Below are 6,200 nucleotides of genomic sequence, written 5' to 3' on the forward strand. Positions count from 1 at the left end.
TCTCTACAGCTAGCTAGCATGCTCTAATGTAACGGTCGTATTAGCTCCCTGCTAATACAGAATTGTTTCTCTGCAGCTAGCTAGCATGCTCTAATGTAACGGTCGTGTTAGCTCCATGCTAATACAGAGTTGTTTCTCTACAGCTAGCTAGCATGCTCTAATGTAACGGTCGTGTTAGCTCCATGCTAATACAGAGTTGTTTCTCTACAGCTAGCTAGCATGCTCTAATGTAACGGTCGTGTTAGCTCCATGCTAATACAGAGTTGTTTCTCTACAGCTAGCTAGCATGCTCTAATGTAACGGTCATGTTAGCTCCATGCTAATACAGAGTTGTTTCTCTACAGCTAGCTAGCATAATCTAAATGTAACGGTCATATTAGCTCCCTGCTAATACAGAGTTGTTTCTCTGCAGTTAGCTAGCATGCTCTAATGTAACGGTCGTGTTAGCTCCATGCTAATATAGAGTTGTTTCTCTACAGTTAGCTAGCATGCTCTAATGTAACGGTCGTATTAGCTCCCTGCTAATACAGAGTTGTTTCTCTACAGTTGGCTAGCATGCTCTAATGTAACGGTCGTATTAGCTCCCTGCTAATACAGAGTTGTTTCTCTGCAGCTAGCTAGCATGCTCTAATGTAACGGTCGTATTAGCTCCCTGCTAATACAGAGTTGTTTCTCTGCAGCTAGCTAGCATGCTCTAATGTAACGGTCGTATTAGCTCCATGCTAATATAGAGTTGTTGATCTCTACAGCTAGCATGCTCTAATGTAACGGTCGTATTAGCTCCCTGCTAATACAGAGTTGTTTCTCTGCAGCTAGCTAGCATGCTCTAATGTAACGGTCGTGTTAGCTCCATGCTAATACAGAGTTGTTTCTCTACAGCTAGCTAGCATGCTCTAATGTAACGGTCGTGTTAGCTCCATGCTAATACAGAGTTGTTTCTCTACAGCTAGCTAGCATAATCTAAATGTAACGGTCATATTAGCTCCCTGCTAATACAGAGTTTTTTCTCTGCAGTTAGCTAGCATGCTCTAATGTAACGGTCGTGTTAGCTCCATGCTAATATAGAGTTGTTGATCTCTACAGCTAGCATGCTCTAATGTAACGGTCGTGTTAGCTCCCTGCTAATACAGAGTTGTTTCTCTACAGTTAGCTAGCATGCTCTAATGTAACGGTCGTATTAGCTCCCTGCTAATACAGAGGTGTTTCTCTACAGTTAGCTAGCATTCTCTAATGTAACGGTCGTATTAGTTCCCTGCTAATACAGAGTTGTTTCTCTGCAGCTAGCTAGCATGCTCTAATGTAACGGTCGTATTAGCTCCATGCTAATACAGAGTTGTTTCTCTACAGCTAGCTAGCATGCTCTAATGTAACGGTCGTGTTAGCTCCATGCTAATACAGTGTTGTTTCTCTACAGCTAGCTAGTGTGCTCTAATGTAACGGTCGTGTTAGCTCCATGCTAATACAGAGTTGTTTCTCTGCAGTTAGCTAGCATGCTCTAATGTAACGGTCGTGTTAGCTCCATGCTAATATAGAGTTGTTGATCTCTACAGCTAGCATGCTCTAATGTAACGGTCGTGTTAGCTCCCTGCTAATACAGAATTGTTTCTCTACAGCTAGCTAGCATGCTCTAATGTAACGGTCGTGTTAGCTCCATGCTAATACAGAGTTGTTTCTCTACAGCTAGCTAGCATGCTCTAATGTAACGGTCGTGTTAGCTCCATGCTAATACAGTTGTTTCTCTACAGCTAGCTAGCATGCTCTAATGTAACGGTCGTGTTAGCTCCATGCTAATACAGAGTTGTTTCTCTACAGCTAGCTAGCATGCTCTAATGTAACGGTCGTGTTAGCTCCATGCTAATACAGAGTTGTTTCTCTACAGCTAGCATGCTCTAATGTAACGGTCATGTTAGCTCCCTGCTAATACAGAGTTGTTTCTCTACAGCTAGCTAGCATGCTCTAATGTAACGGTCGTATTAGCTCCCTGCTAATACAGAATTGTTTCTCTGCAGCTAGCTAGCATGCTCTAATGTAACGGTCGTGTTAGCTCCATGCTAATACAGAGTTGTTTCTCTACAGCTAGCTAGCATGCTCTAATGTAACGGTCGTGTTAGCTCCATGCTAATACAGAGTTGTTTCTCTACAGCTAGCTAGCATGCTCTAATGTAACGGTCGTGTTAGCTCCATGCTAATACAGAGTTGTTTCTCTACAGCTAGCTAGCATGCTCTAATGTAACGGTCGTGTTAGCTCCATGCTAATACAGAGTTGTTTCTCTACAGCTAGCTAGCATAATCTAAATGTAACGGTCATATTAGCTCCCTGCTAATACAGAGTTGTTTCTCTGCAGTTAGCTAGCATGCTCTAATGTAACGGTCGTGTTAGCTCCATGCTAATATAGAGTTGTTGATCTCTACAGCTAGCATGCTCTAATGTAACGGTCGTGTTAGCTCCCTGCTAATACAGAGTTGTTTCTCTACAGTTAGCTAGCATGCTCTAATGTAACGGTCGTATTAGCTCCCTGCTAATACAGAGTTGTTTCTCTACAGTTGGCTAGCATGCTCTAATGTAACGGTCGTATTAGCTCCCTGCTAATACAGAGTTGTTTCTCTGCAGCTAGCTAGCATGCTCTAATGTAACGGTCGTATTAGCTCCCTGCTAATACAGAGTTGTTTCTCTGCAGCTAGCTAGCATGCTCTAATGTAACGGTCGTATTAGCTCCATGCTAATATAGAGTTGTTGATCTCTACAGCTAGCATGCTCTAATGTAACGGTCGTATTAGCTCCCTGCTAATACAGAGTTGTTTCTCTGCAGCTAGCTAGCATGCTCTAATGTAACGGTCGTGTTAGCTCCATGCTAATACAGAGTTGTTTCTCTACAGCTAGCTAGCATGCTCTAATGTAACGGTCGTATTAGCTCCATGCTAATACAGAGTTGTTTCTCTACAGCTAGCTAGCATAATCTAAATGTAACGGTCATATTAGCTCCCTGCTAATACAGAGTTTTTTCTCTGCAGTTAGCTAGCATGCTCTAATGTAACGGTCGTGTTAGCTCCATGCTAATATAGAGTTGTTGATCTCTACAGCTAGCATGCTCTAATGTAACGGTCGTGTTAGCTCCCTGCTAATACAGAGTTGTTTCTCTACAGTTAGCTAGCATGCTCTAATGTAACGGTCGTATTAGCTCCCTGCTAATACAGAGGTGTTTCTCTACAGTTAGCTAGCATTCTCTAATGTAACGGTCGTATTAGTTCCCTGCTAATACAGAGTTGTTTCTCTGCAGCTAGCTAGCATGCTCTAATGTAACGGTCGTATTAGCTCCATGCTAATACAGAGTTGTTTCTCTACAGCTAGCTAGCATGCTCTAATGTAACGGTCGTGTTAGCTCCATGCTAATACAGTGTTGTTTCTCTACAGCTAGCTAGTGTGCTCTAATGTAACGGTCGTGTTAGCTCCATGCTAATACAGAGTTGTTTCTCTGCAGTTAGCTAGCATGCTCTAATGTAACGGTCGTGTTAGCTCCATGCTAATATAGAGTTGTTGATCTCTACAGCTAGCATGCTCTAATGTAACGGTCGTGTTAGCTCCCTGCTAATACAGAGTTGTTTCTCTACAGTTAGCTAGCATGCTCTAATGTAACGGTCGTATTAGCTCCATGCTAATATAGAGTTGTTGATCTCTACAGCTAGCATGCTCTAATGTAACGGTCGTGTTAGCTCCCTGCTAATACAGAGTTGTTTCTCTACAGCTAGCTAGCATGTTCTAATGTAACGGTCGTGTTAGCTCCATGCTAATACAGAGTTGTTTCTCTACAGCTAGCTAGCATGCTCTAATGTAACGGTCATGTTAGCTCCCTGCTAATACAGAGTTGTTTCTCTACAGCTAGCTAGCATGCTCTAATGTAACGGTCGTATTAGCTCCCTGCTAATACAGAATTGTTTCTCTGCAGCTAGCTAGCATGCTCTAATGTAACGGTCGTGTTAGCTCCATGCTAATACAGAGTTGTTTCTCTACAGCTAGCTAGCATGCTCTAATGTAACGGTCGTGTTAGCTCCATGCTAATACAGAGTTGTTTCTCTACAGCTAGCTAGCATGCTCTAATGTAACGGTCGTGTTAGCTCCATGCTAATACAGAGTTGTTTCTCTACAGCTAGCTAGCATGCTCTAATGTAACGGTCATGTTAGCTCCATGCTAATACAGAGTTGTTTCTCTACAGCTAGCTAGCATAATCTAAATGTAACGGTCATATTAGCTCCCTGCTAATACAGAGTTGTTTCTCTGCAGTTAGCTAGCATGCTCTAATGTAACGGTCGTGTTAGCTCCATGCTAATATAGAGTTGTTTCTCTACAGTTAGCTAGCATGCTCTAATGTAACGGTCGTATTAGCTCCCTGCTAATACAGAGTTGTTTCTCTACAGTTGGCTAGCATGCTCTAATGTAACGGTCGTATTAGCTCCCTGCTAATACAGAGTTGTTTCTCTGCAGCTAGCTAGCATGCTCTAATGTAACGGTCGTATTAGCTCCCTGCTAATACAGAGTTGTTTCTCTGCAGCTAGCTAGCATGCTCTAATGTAACGGTCGTATTAGCTCCATGCTAATATAGAGTTGTTGATCTCTACAGCTAGCATGCTCTAATGTAACGGTCGTATTAGCTCCCTGCTAATACAGAGTTGTTTCTCTGCAGCTAGCTAGCATGCTCTAATGTAACGGTCGTGTTAGCTCCATGCTAATACAGAGTTGTTTCTCTACAGCTAGCTAGCATGCTCTAATGTAACGGTCGTGTTAGCTCCATGCTAATACAGAGTTGTTTCTCTACAGCTAGCTAGCATAATCTAAATGTAACGGTCATATTAGCTCCCTGCTAATACAGAGTTTTTTCTCTGCAGTTAGCTAGCATGCTCTAATGTAACGGTCGTGTTAGCTCCATGCTAATATAGAGTTGTTGATCTCTACAGCTAGCATGCTCTAATGTAACGGTCGTGTTAGCTCCCTGCTAATACAGAGTTGTTTCTCTACAGTTAGCTAGCATGCTCTAATGTAACGGTCGTATTAGCTCCCTGCTAATACAGAGGTGTTTCTCTACAGTTAGCTAGCATTCTCTAATGTAACGGTCGTATTAGTTCCCTGCTAATACAGAGTTGTTTCTCTGCAGCTAGCTAGCATGCTCTAATGTAACGGTCGTATTAGCTCCATGCTAATACAGAGTTGTTTCTCTACAGCTAGCTAGCATGCTCTAATGTAACGGTCGTGTTAGCTCCATGCTAATACAGTGTTGTTTCTCTACAGCTAGCTAGTGTGCTCTAATGTAACGGTCGTGTTAGCTCCATGCTAATACAGAGTTGTTTCTCTGCAGTTAGCTAGCATGCTCTAATGTAACGGTCGTGTTAGCTCCATGCTAATATAGAGTTGTTGATCTCTACAGCTAGCATGCTCTAATGTAACGGTCGTGTTAGCTCCCTGCTAATACAGAGTTGTTTCTCTACAGTTAGCTAGCATGCTCTAATGTAACGGTCGTATTAGCTCCATGCTAATATAGAGTTGTTGATCTCTACAGCTAGCATGCTCTAATGTAACGGTCGTGTTAGCTCCCTGCTAATACAGAGTTGTTTCTCTACAGCTAGCTAGCATGTTCTAATGTAACGGTCGTGTTAGCTCCATGCTAATACAGAGTTGTTTCTCTACAGCTAGCTAGCATGCTCTAATGTAACGGTCATGTTAGCTCCCTGCTAATACAGAGTTGTTTCTCTACAGCTAGCTAGCATGCTCTAATGTAACGGTCGTATTAGCTCCCTGCTAATACAGAATTGTTTCTCTGCAGCTAGCTAGCATGCTCTAATGTAACGGTCGTGTTAGCTCCATGCTAATACAGAGTTGTTTCTCTACAGCTAGCTAGCATGCTCTAATGTAACGGTCGTGTTAGCTCCATGCTAATACAGAGTTGTTTCTCTACAGCTAGCTAGCATGCTCTAATGTAACGGTCGTGTTAGCTCCATGCTAATACAGAGTTGTTTCTCTACAGCTAGCTAGCATGCTCTAATGTAACGGTCGTGTTAGCTCCATGCTAATACAGAGTTGTTTCTCTACAGCTAGCTAGCATAATCTAAATGTAACGGTCATATTAGCTCCCTGCTAATACAGAGTTGTTTCTCTGCAGTTAGCTAGCATGCTCTAATGTAACGGTCGTGTTAGCTCCATGCTAATATA

Source organism: Salvelinus fontinalis, chromosome 2, assembly GCF_029448725.1.
Source record: "Salvelinus fontinalis isolate EN_2023a chromosome 2, ASM2944872v1, whole genome shotgun sequence".
Taxonomy (NCBI): domain Eukaryota; kingdom Metazoa; phylum Chordata; class Actinopteri; order Salmoniformes; family Salmonidae; genus Salvelinus; species Salvelinus fontinalis.